General features: G+C 44.0%; 1 long non-coding RNA gene across 3 annotated transcripts in view; it reads right to left on the bottom strand.

Annotated features, from left to right (window-relative positions):
- The window catches only part of LOC134359407 (uncharacterized), a 156,917-nt gene that overhangs the window by 126,614 nt on the left and 12,970 nt on the right, over window positions 1-17,333 (bottom strand). The window contains exons 2-3 of one of the 3 annotated variants that reach the window (XR_010021104.1): window positions 12,937-13,177; window positions 8,932-10,362 (exon numbers count right to left, since the gene is read on the bottom strand). The exons of 1 other annotated variant lie outside the window; for it this stretch is intronic. This is a non-coding gene — a long non-coding RNA (uncharacterized LOC134359407). Of the gene's footprint in view, window positions 1-8,931; window positions 10,363-12,936; window positions 13,178-17,333 lie in introns of those variants that run through there. One more of the 3 variants, XR_010021105.1, reaches the window with a different exon arrangement.

Here is a 17,333-nt window from a genome sequence, read left to right as displayed (position 1 = left end):
CAGGTTTTTTTCGGTGTGTTTTGGATGTTGACTTGGACTCTTTTTTTTTCATTTTTATAGTTTTTATGTTCTGTGTTTTTTTTTTAACCCAATCTTCTCATTTTTTGTTTGAGTGGAGAGGGGGATATGGGGGGAGGGGTGGGGGTCAATGTGCCTGATCTGTTTTGCTCAGTTTTTGTGCAGGAGGAAGGATTTAGGAGTCAATGTGCCTGATCCGTTCTGCTTGGTTTTTGTGCAGGAGGAGGGATTTGGGGGTCGATGTGCTTGTTCTGTTTTCTTCATTTTTTTGTGTGGGGAAGGGGTATTTGGGGTTTGATGATCATTCTGCCAGGTATGATTTGCGGAGGGCTATTTCAAGGGTGAAGAGACAACTTTGAACGAGGTTGGAGGCAATATCAGATGTACGACAACTCTCGCAGGGTTTGCAAGATATTGCTTCCTACAAAGTGAAACCCAACAGCATGAATGGCAGCGATGCTTCACTACCAGATGAACTGAATGCCTTCTATGCACACTTTGAAAGGGAGAATACCACTACAGCTGTGAAGATCATTGCTGCACCTGATGACCCTGTGATCTCTGTCCCAGAGGCCGATGATAGGCTGTCTTTAAAGAGAGTGAATCCACACAAGGTGGAAGGTCCTGATGGAGTACCTGGTGAGGCTCTGAAAACCTGTGCCAACCAACTGGCGGGAGTATTCAAGGACATTTTCAACCTTTCACTACTCTGGGTGGAAGTTCCCACTTGCTTCATAAAGGCAACAATTATACCAGTGCCTAAGAAGAATAATGTGAGCTGCCTTAATGATTATCGCCTGTTAGCACTCACATCGACAGTGATGAAATGCTTTGCGAGATTGGTCATGACTAGACTGAACTCCTTCCTCAGCAAGAACCTGGACCCATTACAATTTGCCTATCGCCACAGTAGGTCAATGGCAGATACAATCTCAATGGCTCTTCACATGGCTTTAGACCACGTGGACAACACAAACACCTATGTCAGGATGCTGTCATCGACTCTAGCTCAGCATTTAATACCATCATTCCCACAATCCTGATTGAGAAGTTGCAGAACCTGAGCCTCTGTAACTCCGTCTGCAATTGGATCCTTGACTTCCTAGCCAGAAGACCACAATCTGTGCGGATTGATGACAACATCTCCTCGCTGATGATCAACGCTAGTGCACCTCAGGGGTATGTGCTTAGCCCACTGCTTTACTCTCTTTATACTCATGAATGTGTTGTTAGTTATACCACAAATACCATCTATAAATTTGCTGATGATACAACCATCGGTAGAATCTCAGATGGAGATGAGAGGGTGTACAGGAGTGAGATATACCAACTAATGCAGTCGTGTCACAGCAACAACCTGGCACTCAACATCAGTAAGATGAAAGAGCTGATTGTGGACTTCAGGAAGGGTAAGATGAAGGAACACATATCAATCCTCATGGAGGGATCAGAAGTGGAGAGAGTCAGCAGTTTCAAGTTCCTGGGTGTCAAGATCTCTGAGGATCTAACCTGGTCCCAACATATCGATGGAGTTATAAAGAAGGCAAGACAGTGGCTATGCTTCATTAGGAGTTTGAAGAGATTTGGTATGTCAACAAGCACACTCAAAAACTTCTATAGATGTACCATGAAGAGCATTCTGATAGGCTGCATCACTGTCTGCTATGGAGGGGGACCTATTGCACAGGACCAAAAGAAGCTGCAGAGGGTTATAAATTTAGTCGGCTCCATCCCTTGGGTACTAGCCTACAAAGTACTCAGGACATCTTCAAGGAGTGGTGCCTCAGAAAGGTAGCGTCCATTATTAAGGAACCTGCCGCACCCAGGGCATGCCCTTTTCTCACTGTTACCATCAGATAGCAGGTACAGAAGCCTGAAGGTACACACTCAGCGATTCAGGAACAGCTTGTTCCCCTCTGCCATCCCATTTCTAAATGGACATTGAACCTTTAAACACTACCTCACTTTTTAAATTTATATTATTTCTGTTTTTTTGCATGATCTTTAATCTATTCAATATATGTATACTGTAATTGGTTTACTTACTTATTATTTTATTTTATTTTTCTTTCCTTCTATATTATGTATTGCATTGAACTGCTGCTGCTAAGTTAACAAGTTTCACGACACATGCCAATGATAATAAACCTGATTCTGATTTTCTTTCTTGACTTGGTGGCTACCCAGAGAATTGAAGAAATGCGGAATTGCATACTTTGATAATAAATGAACATTGAATTAAAGTTACCTTTAAAACATCATGTTTTAAAACCTGCAGAAGCATAATAATATGATAATGTTGCGCCCCAGTGGAGGTGGGGGTGTTGACAGCCTGCCCCAGCCTTCCTAATGACCAGCACTATTTATTGTTCTTGTTTTAAAATGCTCACATGGGATTATAGTGGGATGTTCAAGTTCATTTATTGTTACGTTTCAGGTTGAGTTATACAGTTATTCACACGTGTGTTTGTGCGTCACCCTGACTGTAACTGGGGTGTGTAGTAATCACTGTACGTGACTGAGTGGGTTTTCTTCCTGGGTCATAGCACCCGGTCTGTTTTCGTACTTGTCGCATTAAAACCATCAGTTGAGTTAAACGAGCTTCTCTCGTCTGCCATCTTGGACTGAATGCTCGCCACATTGGTGTCAGGAGTGGGATTAGAAATTGACAGGAAGATTGAACAGCTACAATATCAGATGGAGCACCTTAAGCCCTGGGGAATAAATCAAGGCACCAAGCACTATGCCTCCCCCATATCCTTGGGCTGGGCACCTGAAGATGGGACGCCGACCCAAAGGGAGGACCTGGGTACCCAGCTTTGTGCCTTCCCAGGGAACCCCGATGGGGCAAGCATACCCAGGCTCCCCAACTCGGGGGACAGAGTGGAGTGCATCACACACCTCCCTCATGACCCATGCTGGAGAACCCAAGACTCCACAGCTATGGGAGGACGGGCAACAGGACAGGCACCACCGATGCTGCCGGAGAACGAGGAAGACCAACAGGTCTCAGCAACTCACTCCACAAGGTCCATCCTGAAACTTCCCAGATACAATGGTACCAGCCACCTAGAGCCTCACCTGGGGCAAGTCAAACTTACCACATGGCACAATGGACCTTGCTCTGGCACTGGAGGGGGATGCTCTGCAGGCCCTCCTCGACCTAACTCCAGCTGGGCAGCGTGACTACAAGAGCCTTCATAGTGGCGGTTCAGGCAGAGGCCATTGGAAAAAGGAATGAGGAAAGAACTGTGCAGCAGATAGCTCCATATGGAAGAAAGCCTGATCACGCTTGCAACAAATCTCCACCAGTGTGTTCAGCGTGGTTACCCCAGGCACTTCCTGTGGCCCAGGGAGAGCTTGCCCTCCACACCTTAGTAAAAACAATGACGCCGGAGTGCCTTCGGCAGCACTTTTGCTTGGCATCACCAACATTGCTGGCAGAGAAGCAATTTTAGCCCCCCAAGGTGTTCCAGTGTTGCCCTGCAAGCCCCAAGCCCAGGTTTATGTAACCGAGGCAGAGGAGGAAACTGACGAGGAGGAGCCCGTGAAACAGGTCCAATCAGTGCCTTGCTGACCCCCACCACATGCCATAAAGCGATCTCTGCTACCAGTGTGGCGAGGCAGGCCATCTGGCCTGGGACTGTCCCGTACCAGCACCACGCCACAGCTTAGCACAGCTATCAGGAAATGCTGAGAGGCAGCGCTGCCCGAGACCTCCAGCAGAATACCTCTGTTGTCGCCTCTTAGGGTGGGCCGTTTGGCTGAAGAGCGAAGCTTATACGTGGACTCTGTTGTGGAGGGCATCAGATGCTGTGCGTTGATGGACACAGGGTCAACCACCACCATCGTCCATCCAGGTGTCCTCCCCAACATGGACCAGCCATCCCCACCTGGGTGGACAACCACGGCAGTACAGCTATCCACGGTCACCAGTGATTGTGCGGTGACGTGAGGGAAGAGGTGGCTGCGCATCGCAGTGGGGAAAAACATGGTGGAGCAGGAGGTGTGTCTAGCCAACATCCAGAAGTCCTGCGTCTTTGGCCTGGACCTGCTGTCTCTCTGGGGGTCCCGTGTGGATGTGTCGGGGCAACACTCTATCCCTGCACTCAAGCGTGATGCTCTCCGGCAAAGCAACCTCCAGAAAGTGGACCCAGCAGGGGCAGCAACAACCACCACAGGTCTCGTAACAGCCCGCGACAGGGCAGCACCCCACACAGCAGCCCAGCACAGCATAGCGGAACCAAGCGCAAGCGGTGATGGCAGCTAGCGGCGAGGTAGACCTGCGGACCAATGGCCAGCAGCTGTGCAGTGAGCAGGTGAGCCGTCCCGTGCTGGTCCGGGTGATGGGATGGCTGAGTGTGGTCAGTAGACAGAGTGGGCAGGGGTCTCCGCGCTGAATCCAGAGACCAAAGCCTCGTACTCTCAGTGGGGCACGCTGGACGTGCTCGATGGGTTGCTGTTCCAGTGATGGCAGTTCTCTGATGGCGACAGATATCTCGTGTAGCTGGTGGTCCCCCAGGGGCTCCACACCATGGTGCTGGAGTCGGTGCTCGGGCTGGTGGGGGTCAGCCATTTTGGGGTTGTGAAGATGCTGGGTAAGCTGGGCAAATGCTTCTATTGGTCTGGGAACAGGCAGGACACGGAGCTGTTCATGCACTGCGGTGACATCTGCATGTTCCAGAAGGGGTCGGGCCGTCAGTCTAGTGTACCAATGCAGCAGTACCTGGAAGGGGCCCCAGTATGGGTCTACTACCCCACCCAGAAGAAAGGATTATCCCCCAAGCTTGGAAGCCATTGGAAGGGGCTGGGAGAGGTGCTTGACTGCATTTCCAATATGGTATACAGGGTGCATTTGCCTGAGCAGCAGAAGGCAGTCATGCTGCTCCAGGACTGGCGAGGCTGAAGGATGGAGGTGATACTCTGGGTGCCCTGTCTCTTGCCTCACCAAACAGTGCCTCCCGTAGGGGGGCTACAGAAACTCCACAGTGTCAACCACCACCAGGACTCTTGGAGTTTTTTTGTGGGCTCTGGTGTTGCTAGGGAAGGCTGACCCCTCAGGTGTGGGCAGTGTGGCACTCCAGGGGTGGAGGCTGGACATGAATCACCTCAAATTTCATAATAGATTGATAGAATGAATCACAACCTGTAATCCACATTTTTTTCTATTATTATGCATTGTACTGCCACTACAAAGTCAGCAAATTTCACATTAAACTTGATTCTGATTCTGATGTGTAAAAGCATAATCTTGCTTATCCATGAAGGGTGGTATAGTAGTATAGCAGTTAGTGTATCACTATTATTGCACAAGAGATCCCGGTTCAATTTCCACGCTGTCTGTAAGGAGTTTTTACATTCTCCCCGTGACTGAGGATTTCTTCCGGGTGTTCCAGTTCCCACACATGTTCCAAAGGAGTTCAGGTTAGTGTTGGTCACATGGGTGTAGTCGGGTGGTGCAGACACATGGGATCTTAAATAAAAAGTAATCAAGTCCTAGAAATCCCAATCAGAGCAAACCCTTATTTAAAATAAAACAATGTACATGCAATTTATGGTGACTGGGAGAAGATTCTGAAATACTGGGTCTAATGCCTTCTAACTGGGAAAAATGAGGGGAAATTTGGCAGGCTATTAAAATTATGAATAAGTTTGACAATGAATTGTAAATCATCATATCTGCTTATTGGAGATTCAATGATGAATGGAGCAGGAGCTCAGAAGAGTCATAGAGAAGTAAAAGAATTTGATCCCAAGTGTAGAGTGCTTCAGCGAAGAATGGTCCTGCTGCCTACGTTAGCTAGCAGTGTGGTGCTCAAATGAACTGAACTGAATGCTACTAGAGTCCTGGTTTGATGTTTGGTATTCTACATGTTGTTCGCTCACTTTTTTGCCATTTGCAAAATTTTTTCACAGTTGGACGTTTGATGTTTTCTTGAATGGGTTCCATGGCATTTCTTTCTTTCGTGGCTATTTGGAGAAGACAAATCTCAGAGTTGTACTCAGTGTACATACTTTGATAATAAATCTACTTTGAACCTTTGAATTGCCTCAAATTTCATAAAATGGGAAATTCAGAAGTCAAAATAAAAATTATCTTTTTTTTGGCATGTGCCTGCGCATCTGTGCGTCCGTGATGATGTCTTTTTTTTATGGCTTTTACAAGGCGCGGAGCGAGAGAGAGACTGTGTGGTGAGCCACTCCTCACACAGACATTTCCACGGTATTTTCTCTTTATTTTACGAGGTCGAGTTGTGATCTCGACACTCAACCCGGCACAGATGGAAAGCGTACGCAGAGGCGGACCCGATAGTTTCGAACTCGGGAACCTCCGCTCCCAGGTCCAGCGCTGATGTCGTTGCACCACCAGCCGGCCTCCAAAATAAAAATTATTAATGCAATTTAATAGATCTCTAGGTACAGAAATATACACAACATTTTACCAACCAAACATGAGAAAGTCTGTGGACGTTCGTAATCCAAAGCAACACACAAAATGCTGGAAGAACTCAGCAGGCCAGGCTGCATCTATGGAAATGAACAAACTGTTGACGTTTTGGGCCGAGACCCTTCATCATCAAAGAATTCTATACGTTTTCTGAAACTAAAGGGAGAAACTATAAATGAGATTTTTCCAACCTATTTACTGTCATTTCATTTGGGCATTGTTGGATCACCCAAGAAATGAACAACTGGGTAAAATTATCTTTGCTCTCATATTTTAGGCATGGTAGCAGATAGGTGCGCACAATGCTTAAAAATACAGGAACCCAGGTTCAATTACCCCCATGTCACTAGAAATTCAAAAGATTCAAAACAGTCTGAGGGGAGAATTTTTTTTTTGCCTTAAATAGGTGATCTTATTCTAGACCTATGACCCAGCCAATGTACGTAAGAATACCTTCAAGAACATGAGTGTACCACATGATAATTTCATATACTAGGCATTGCTATTCAGTTTGGAAATAGGTGCCCACAGTTAGAGATATTTAGTTGTTAGCTCTGGCTAACCTGAGTGATGGTGCAAGTAGTAACAACAGAAAACCCGGGTACCACAATGACAGTGACTGTAAGATAGCAGTGAGGGGAGGCAAGGAAGCAGTGTTGTGAAACCTGAGAGCCTGGATCTTCTGAACACGAGCACAAGAGTTGGGGATGGCAGGAAACAGATGTATGAGATGCATTGAGAAATTCACATACTCAATGGTATTTATTTGCTCAGTTTAAAAATGGGGATAAAAATTATTGATGTGAGACAACGCACACAAAGTGCTGGAGGAGCTCAGCAGGTCAGGTAGCATCTATAGAAATGAATAAGCAGTCGATGTTTTGGGCCAAGGCCCTTCTTCAGGACTGAGAAGGAAGGGGAAAGATGCCAGAATAAAATGGTGGGGGGAGGGAGGGAAAGGAGGTTAGCTGAAAGGTGATGCGTGAAGCCAGGTGAGTGGGAAAGGTAATGGGCAGGAGGAGAAGGAATCTGATAGGAGAGGAAGATGGGATCCAGAGGGGAAAGAAACAGGCTGGTGAAAAGAGGTAAAAAGTCCAAATGGGAGATACAGAAAGGGGTTAGAGGTGGTGATTTTTTTTCTTAACTAGAAGGAGAAATTGATATTCATGCCATCAGGTTGGAGACTACCCAAACAGAATATAAGGGGTTGCTCCTCCACCCTGAAGATGGCCTCATCCTGGCACAAGAGGAGATCATGGACTGACATGTCAGAACAGGAATGGGAATCAGAATTAAATTTTGACCGTTGGGAAGTCCTGCTTCCAGCAGATGGTGTGAAGATGTAAGGGACATTATTGATTTGCGTAATATACAGCATGTGTGTGTGTAGATATCATGCAGGTCTCTGTGTGATAGGAACAAAAAAGTGGAATTTTGAAATATTTCCACTACCTTCCACCAAAGTGAGCCAAATAATGCCCCACATAGGTTCAGGAGTATCCATTGGTGTTATAGATGAGATTGATTGTGAGGTATCTGGGATATTTAGGTCTAGTTGCCTATCATAGATATGACAATAATTCTGCTTCTATGTCTTATGGACTTATGGTCTGAATAAGCACAAACCAATGATCCTCGAGGAGGAGTTGTTTTTTTTTTAGAGTGGGGCGGACAGTTTAGGGTCCTGATGGTGAGAGAGGAGGAGTAGGGGTAAGAGTAACACTCAGCCCAGTTGCAGAGTCAAGGGCCTTGGGGCTTTCCTGATGGAGAAGGAAGTATACAGGGACACAAGGCTCTCAAGAGTCAGGAAACTGAAAGTTATTAAAGGGATGAAGAGCAAATGTAGGTGGGAAGGTTCTAAACCAATGAGGACAAAATCGAGTAGAAGGAATGGAGTATTATACTAAACTCTAATGGGTATAGAAGTGACCTGCTAAATCATTCCTCATCAGTCATTGAGCAACTTTGCTCCATCCACAACAGACAGGATTTCCCGGTGGTCCCTCCATTTTAATTTTGCTTTTCATTCCCATTCCCATTCTACCATGTTAGGCCATGGCCTCTTCTGCTTCCATGATAAGGCCACTCTCTAATTCTCCTGGGTGGCCCCCAACATGACAGCATGAAGATCTATTTCTCTAACTTTGGTAATTTCTCCCAAATCTTCTTATCCTCTTTTCTTTTTCCATTCCCCACTCTGGCTCCCATCTTACTTCTTTGCTTCTGCTCACCTACGTATCACTTCCCTCTGGTGCCCCACCTAACTTCACCTTTCACCTGCCAGCATATACTCCTTTCACTCCCCCACCCCCCTACATTTTATTCTGGATTTCTCCCCCTTCTGTTCCAGTCCTTATGAAGGATATTGGCCTGAAACATCAACTGTTTATTCTTCTCTATAGATGCTGCTTGAGCTGCTGAGTTCCTCCAGCATTTTGTGTGTGGTACTCTGGATTTACAGCATCTGCAGAATCTCTGGAGTTAGTGTTTTCCTCATAAATCATTTTCTCATCCCCGGTGAAACATTAGTATGTCTCTTCTGAACTGCCTAAATAAGAAACTAATTTGCTCTCAGCAGTATGTTAGGTGTCTCACCATCTCCTTGTATGGTTGACGCAGACTTCCCTAGATTTCAACACCCTTCCTCTTCCAATAAAAGCCAGCACTTAATTTGGCTTTGGAAGCACTTATAGTTCTTGTGTGCTTCTGTGTTTCATGTGCAAGGGTGTGCAGATCCCTTTGTACATCTCTCCGAACATCATTGCTAGTCTCAATCCATTTAAATGGGTGTATTACATTCACGAACAACTGTTGGACCAACATTTCCATCAAGCTGATGTCAAACAGCATCTTTTGATTATGAATAATCATATTAATCAGTGTAAATTCTATCTCTCTCCGATCTCTGCCATCTGATTTCTGAATGAACATTGAACCTATGAACACTACCTCGTTACTTTTTTATTTTTGTTTTTGCACTACTTATTTAATGTTACTATTAATATATATGCTTACTGTAATTCATGTTTTTTTCTATTATTATGTTTTGCATTGTACTGTGCCACAAAGTCAACAAATTTCATGACATATGCAGGTGATATTAAACCTGATTCTGATTCTGAAATGTCAGTGGTAATGTATGAGGAGTACGTGATGGCTCTGGCCCTATACTCGCTAGAGTTTAGATGAATGAGGAGGAATCTAATTGAAATCTATTGAGTATTAAAAGGCCTAAATAGAGTGGATTTGGAGAGGATGTTTCCAATAGTGGAGGAGTCTAGGACCAGAGGGCACAGCCTCAGATTAAAGGCTGATCCTTTGAAATAGAGATGAGGAAGAATTTCTTCAGCCAGAGGGTGGTGAATCTGTGGAATTCATGGCCCCAGAGGGCTGAGGAGGCCAAGTCATTGGGTATATTCAAAGCGGAGGTTGATAGGTTCTTGATTAGTCAGGGTGGCAAATGTTATGGGGAGAAGGCAGGAGAATATTAATCAGTCATGATGGAATGGTGAAACAAACTCAATTGGCCAAATAGCCTAATTCTGCTCCTATGTCCTATGTCGTAAATGAACCATGATTCTCTTTTGGCAGAAATCAATCCATGCTAGCACTTAGCAAATGTTATCATTGTCATTTCTGGCAAATTAGACCAGTAATGATATGCTATAATTATGGAGCCAATTGCCTGAAGATGTATTGCAGGAAGGAAACTGTAATTTTCAGATAAATGAAGTACATTTTGAAGAGTCAGCATGCACATTGAACTGAATGTCACATTAACTTTGCATTTTAATACTAGCAATACGTATGCTTTATTAGCGGCAGTCTTTGATCTTCTCTTTCTTGATACTATTCTGTGTCTTTAAAGATGGTATCTGCTGTGTACCTGCGGAATCCTGTCGAAACACAAGAGAATACGGATGATGGGATTTACTCAAGATGCTGGAGGAACATAGTGGGTCAAGCAGCACCTATGGAGGGAAATGTACAGTCTACGTTCCAGGCTGAGACTCTCCAATCAGGATCTCCACCTGGAATGACTCTTAAACCAGAGGGGCTAACTTCATTCAGCTTCACTTACCCCAACTTTTCCTACAAATTATCCACTTTCAAGGATTCTTCATCTCATGTTCTCGATATTTATTGCTATTTATTTTTTTTCTCTCAGCTCAAGCTGGTAAAACCTGAAGTATAAGCATAGCCAAGCATGCTCATTTCTCAATTGCTGGGAACTTTCGAACTATTCTAGCGATGTTTAGTATTGTGACTTTTCGAAGATTTACATAAATATTGCTGTGTAGCCATAATTGTTTAATGCTATTGTGTAGTGGATGATACCAGTTGTAGATATAAATATTGAGGACAATCTATACCCTGTTCATGTTCCATTTTTAATTCAGCATATGTTCAATTTCCCCTTTTAATACAGCATATTTCTGGTGATTTTTACATTGATTTCTGTATGTTACGTGTGTTTGGAATGGCTATATCTATTAAGTAAGTTGTTTTTGCTTGATTATCCTGTATTATTATATTTGGAAGGTTATTATAGATTGTTCTTTCTATAATTGATCAGTCATAACATAATTTGTGGTATTCTGACTCTAAAACTGATCAGGTTTGTATTCATGTAAGGTGTAATTTCTTTTATGAGTTTGTATTTTAAAGCAAGATTTTGGTGAATGATGTTTGCCACTTGATGATGCTGGTGTAAGTAACCAGATTGCATTAAACTGCTGCAGGATCATGTAATATGTTGGATTGTTTCTGTTTTTTCTTGGCATTTCCTGCATTTATCATCCTAAATTTGTTGATGTGTAGGTCTAATTGTTTAATGTTATTGTGTAGTGACCGACACAGAAGAGTCATTTTCTGCTGATCAGTGTCAAAAAAGCTAAATTAATTCACTGTGATTTAATGGTGTAAAAAAAAACATGAAATCTTTTAAAGGGGGTGAATACTTTTTATAAGCATTGTATCTTGACTATACCTCTTACACCCTCTACACCCTGTCTCCTATAAAAATGCTATTCACTTTTCTCACTTCCTTAATCTCTGTCACATCTGTTCCCAGGATGAGGCTTTCCGGACATCAGGGAATGGGGTTTCCCTTCCTCCATCATTGATGCAGCCCTCACCACATCTCCTCCATTTCCCAAACATCTGCACTCACCCCACCTTCCCACACCTTAACAGTTATAGAGTTCTTCTTGCTCTTATCTACCACCTCAAGAACCTCTGCATCCAGCACATCTTTCTCCACAACCTCCACTACCTCCAAAGGGATCCTAGCACTAAACACATTTTAACATCCCCCCCCCCCAACTCTCTGCTTTCCACAGGATCATTCCTTCCATGATTCCCTTGTCCATTCATCCCTTCTCACTGATCTCCCTCCCAACACTTACCCCTGCAAGCAGCCAAAGTTCTACACCTGTCCAATTGCCTCCTCCCTTACCTTCATTCAGGGCCCCAAACGGTCCTTCCAGGTGAGGTAACACTTCACCTGTGAACCTGCTGAGGTCACCTATTGTGTCCGGTGCTCCCGATGCAGCTTCATCTACATTGGTGAGACCTGTTGTTAACTGGGGGACTGCTTCGGCGGGTACCACCGCTCCATCTGTCTAAAGTGGAACTTGCAGACATTTTAATTCTGATTCCCATTCTGACATTGTGGTAAACCATATATATATGTTGTAACTGGGTTACCTGTCTGGACACACCCCTCTGCTGACTGCTCCTGTGGCTGCTCCCACAGACCCCTGAATAAAGGCGATTGTGCCATTGCTCCTCCTCTCAGTCCAGGGGCAGATACTCAGCAAGGTGGAGGTCACATTTTACTGCTAATAAAAGCCTTTCAGTAGTTCCAGTCTTTTAAAGTTATTGATGGTGCATCAGACATGTTCGTCCATGGCCTCCTCTTGTGCCACAGTGAGTCCACAGCTCTTTACAGATGGTGCCGGAATGCTCCGAGCTGTAATAGCATCAAGCTAACCACGACTCTACCTGGTGCCCCAAAGAACAGTTTGTTCCTAAAGTTTTGGCACACCTCTACCAAAGCCACCAACCACAGATCAATTGGTCATTTATTGTGTGCCAGATTACACCAAAGTCAAAGTACACTTATCATCCAAGTAAGTAGGTAGAATACAACCCTGACATTCGTCTTCCATACAGTAACTAACTAATATATTGGTCTGCAAAACTGAGCTAACCTATGAGAGCAATTCAATTCCATTAAAATTGCTGAAGGTGTATTAAGGATGTGAAAAAACATTGAGATATGTTTGAATAAAGGTGAAGAATTGAATGACAGACTGTCAGTCACAAGCCCATCACCCCTACTGGGGCATAGGCTGCTGACTGGAAAAGAACGGGGAAGTCACCAGAATGGAGGGAGGGGAAGGAGGATAGCTAGAGGCTGACAGGTGAAGTCGTCAAGTCAGGTTTACTGTCATTTAACTACATACATGTGGTGATGGCTGGTTCTTCGCATGTGAAGATCAGGAGGGAAGGAGAATCCTCAGGAGCTTCGGCACAGTTGTTGGTGACTGTCGAAGCCAATTCCAGACCTGCAGACTCTGGATCAGCAGGGACATGGGGACAGCTGGGATACAGGCACTTGGGTCGTAGGATCCTTCCTGTGTCTCCTCTTCTCTTCAGCAGTTGCTCTTCTAGATTCCTCAAAATTTTTTGCTGATCCTTGGATCGCTGATATATGTACATATATAACATATATAACCATATAATGTATATAGAAACAAACCAATGTTTCCCCGAACCAGGGAGTAAAGCACAGTTATACACATAACACATGATAACTTATGAAGGTAAGGATAAAATCTACAGATGAATCACATGTAAATAGTAAACTGAAGTGCATCAATATTCAATATTGTAAGGCATGGAAACGATTATCCGGTGACACTTCAAATGCGATGCAGCAGGGAGTTCAAAAGCCTAACAGTCTGAGGGAAGAAGCTGTTTCCCATCTTGATCGTTCTTGTTTTTATGCATCGGAGTCTCCTGCCTGATAGTAGAAAGAGGATGCTGGATGGATGGGTGGGATTATTAATAATTCTAAGGGCGTGCATACGCAGGGCTCCTGATAACTGTCCCCAGTGGATGGTCAGGAGACCCCTATGATCCTCTCTACTGTTCTCACAATCCTTTGTAAGGACTTCTGGTCCGATAATTGACCACACCCATTCCAGATGGAGATACAACATGTCAGGATGCTCTCAATGGTGCTCCTGTAAAACACAGTTAAGATGGGAGTAGGGAGAGCCTTGCTTGCCTCAATTTTCTTAGGAAGTAGAGGTGCTGTTGTGCCTTCTTTTTAAGGGAGATAGGTGGGTAGGATATGTAAAGGGCTAGAGAAGAAGGAATGCTTCTTCTCCCAGGGATGATGCCTTTGGATCTTCTGTTGGCATGTCCGTAGCACTGGGATTTTTACAGGATGGGGCTGCTAAACCCTTGCCCAACCCTCCTCCTTATACAGCTGGGATTGGTAGATGCAAGAAAATGCAAGAATTAACTAACATGGGTGACTGGTTCTTTGGTCATGTCTTGGTAAAGCTCTTCATAATTCCTTTGAGAAGCAATCTACTATTCCAAAATTAATCTAAATGACATATCATCATTTGCAGCTGGTAATAGGCAAGAGAAAACAATATTTTTATGCCCTTTCATCAGAGAAATCATATTTTGTTTCATTTGATTTTTTTGTCTTTCAAAGAGTAAGTCTGTGTCACCTTAACATACAGTTAAAACAAAAATGTGAAGTAACATGAATTGCTTTCATGAAGTTGATGACTGGCTATGAAAGGTTTACAACTCACTCCCACTCTCATTTACTCAATGCACGATGTGTAAACACTGAATGAAATTAGATTTTTTGTTCCGATGGAACCGTTCCAAGCAGCTATTGAGCAATCAACAAACCTTTTGATCATTTCCACCAGCAAAATTTCCAACTGGCCGACCATTTTAATTTCTATCCCCATTCCCGTTCTGACACGTCGGTCCATGGCCTCCCCTTTTGGCACAATGAGACCACTCTCAGGGTGGAGGATCAACATATTTATTTTGATACAGCACGGTAAAGACCCTTCCGGCACTTTGAACCACCCTGCCCAGCAATCCTCGATTTAACATTAGCCTAATCACAGGACAATTTACTATGACTACTTAATCTACTAATCAGTACATCTTTGGACTGTGGGAGGAAACCAGGGCAACTGGAGGAGACCCATGCAGTCACACAGAAAGAATGTATAAATTCCTTACAGGCAGCGCTGGGAATTGAACTCAGTTGCCTGCACTGCACCTTGTATTCCAACTAGATAGCTTCTGATAGCATAAACATTGAATTCTCCTTCTCGTAATTTCTTTTCCTCCCCCTCCACTCTACTTCTATTCCCCTCTTTGGCCTCCTATACTTCTCCTCACCTGCCTATCAACTCCCCTTTGCAGCTCCTCCTCTTTTCCTTTCTCCTATGGTCCACTCTCCTCTCCTATCAGATTCCTTCCTCTCCGTCCACCCACCTGGCTTCACCTATCGTCTTCTAGCTATCTTTCTTCCCCTCCCCCCACATTTTTATTCTGATGGCCTCCCTCTTCCTTCCCAGTCTTGAAGAAGGGTCTCGGCCTAAAACATCGACTGTTTATTCATTTCCGTAAATGCTGCCTGGCCAGCTCAATTCCTCCAGCATTTTGTGTGTGTGCTCTGCATTAAAATCTAGTAGTCTGGAAGCATTAAGTAAAGCATACAACAGGTGGATGCCAATAAGCTGATCTCTCTTGTTCTCATGTATTAATTTCTACGACTAATATCCAAAAAATATTCTTTTATCAGGTAATTTTATTTGCAATACTGTGCAAAAGTATCAGGTATATATATATATATATATATATATATATATAGAGAGAGAGAGAGAGAGAGAGAGAGAGAGAGAGAGAGAGAGAGAGAGAGCTAGGGTGCCTAAGACTTTTGAAAAGCACACTATTAATTTTATGTATTGCACTGTATTGCTACGAAAAGAAAAACAGATTTCATGACGTATGTAAGGGATGATAAATTTGATTCTGATATGGGTCTCTATTGTGAAATGAGAATGGGAAGGGACAGGGAGAGGGGAATCATGGTTGGGAAAAAGGGAAGGGAGAGGGAAGGGAGTGGGAAGCACCAGGGGGACATTCTGTAATGATCAATCAGTCAATTGTCTGGAATCAAATGACCTTGCCTGGTGTCTCAGGGCTGGGTGCATCTGCCGGTCCTTCTCCTGCCACGTGTCCTACACCCCTCCCACGGCACTCCACCCTCACCATTCCCAACATCCTTTGTTCCTGCCAGATTTACAAACTCGCTCTCCGCTCCAAGTTGAGAAACACAGCACTGTGCCCCTAGTCTTAGGCACCCTAGTTATGTATACTGTTCATGCCTGAGACTTTTGCATAGTACTGTATATTCATTGAATTCTTCAAAAGGACATTTAAATTCCTTATTAGGAAATATGATGATACAACAACCTCAGCACGTCCCCCCACACAACACACAAAACACACAGAAGATACACACATCCATGCCCATACTGTCGCTCACATATTCACTCGTAATGGCAGTGCTGGCTCGAAGGGCGGAATGGCCTACTCCTACACCTATTGTCTATTGTCTATTGTCTATTATCGTAATGCACACCCACAACACCCAAAGAATATACATAACACCCATACTTAATTCAACACAGGTGCGCACACACACACACGCACACACACACACAAACACACACGCGCGCGCGCACACACACACACACACACACATTCAGCGGCTTGTGAAGTGGGCTACTGTAGAAAAGAAATGCAGAAGCATTGACGTGTCTGCTTGCCAATGAGTGGTAATTGCCTTTCAGACCACCCAGGCTATAGAGGAGTGAAGTGAATACTATTGATATTAGCATGCAGAATCCTTAAGGCTAATGCAGCTGTGCACCTGCCTGCTGGCCTTGGCATGCCAGACCATATCTGGAGAGTCATTGACAGATTGTATATCTCCGTTTACGTGGGGTTGGGAAGGTAGCAGCAGATGAGTGCAGCTTGCCTCTGGTAATGCTTGACCTTCCTCACATCTGCCGATGAAATTTAGTTAAGTCTCCACCGCAACTAAATACACTAACCAGTATTGGTAGAAATGTGTCAACAAGTTACATACCGAACATTTTTGTTGTACTAACATATTTATTGGGAATGTCCAATTGGATACTCTGCAGGAAAACCACAAAATGGGCTAAATTCCAGTTTGCAATGGTGTTAGGGTGGTTTATATCTGGAAACAAGTGATGTGATGAGATCTGGACAATTTCCAATGAGACCTTGAACAATAATTCAGAGCTTTCAGCACTTTGCTGTGCAGTATTCAGGTAAATTGCATTCCCATGTCTTCTAGACAGTAGGAACCCTAACTCTGATATTGTTTAAAGTTCAAAGTAAATTTTATTTTCAAAGTACATACTGTATATGTCACCATATACAATCCTAAAGTTCATTTTCCTGCAGGCATACTCAGCAATTCTATAGCATAGTAACTACCACATGATCAATGAAAGATTGAGTGCAGAAGACAACAAACTGTGCAATGCAAGTATATATAACTGGCAATAAAACAAATAACATGAAATAACAAGATAAATGGTGCTTAAAGTGAGATCATTGGTTGTGGGAACATCTCAATGGATGGGCAAATCCCTTTTATCCAAGAGCCTGATAGCTGAAGGGTACTAACTGTTCTTGAACCTGGTGGTGTGGATACTGAGGCTCTTGTATCATCTACCTGATGGCAGCAGTGAGAAAAGGACTGGGTGGTGAGGAT

Source organism: Mobula hypostoma, chromosome 20 (genome assembly GCF_963921235.1).
Source record: "Mobula hypostoma chromosome 20, sMobHyp1.1, whole genome shotgun sequence".
Classification (NCBI taxonomy): domain Eukaryota; kingdom Metazoa; phylum Chordata; class Chondrichthyes; order Myliobatiformes; family Myliobatidae; genus Mobula; species Mobula hypostoma.
The sequence above is the reverse complement of the archived record's forward strand: the minus strand, read 5'-3'. Positions and strand labels throughout refer to the sequence as shown.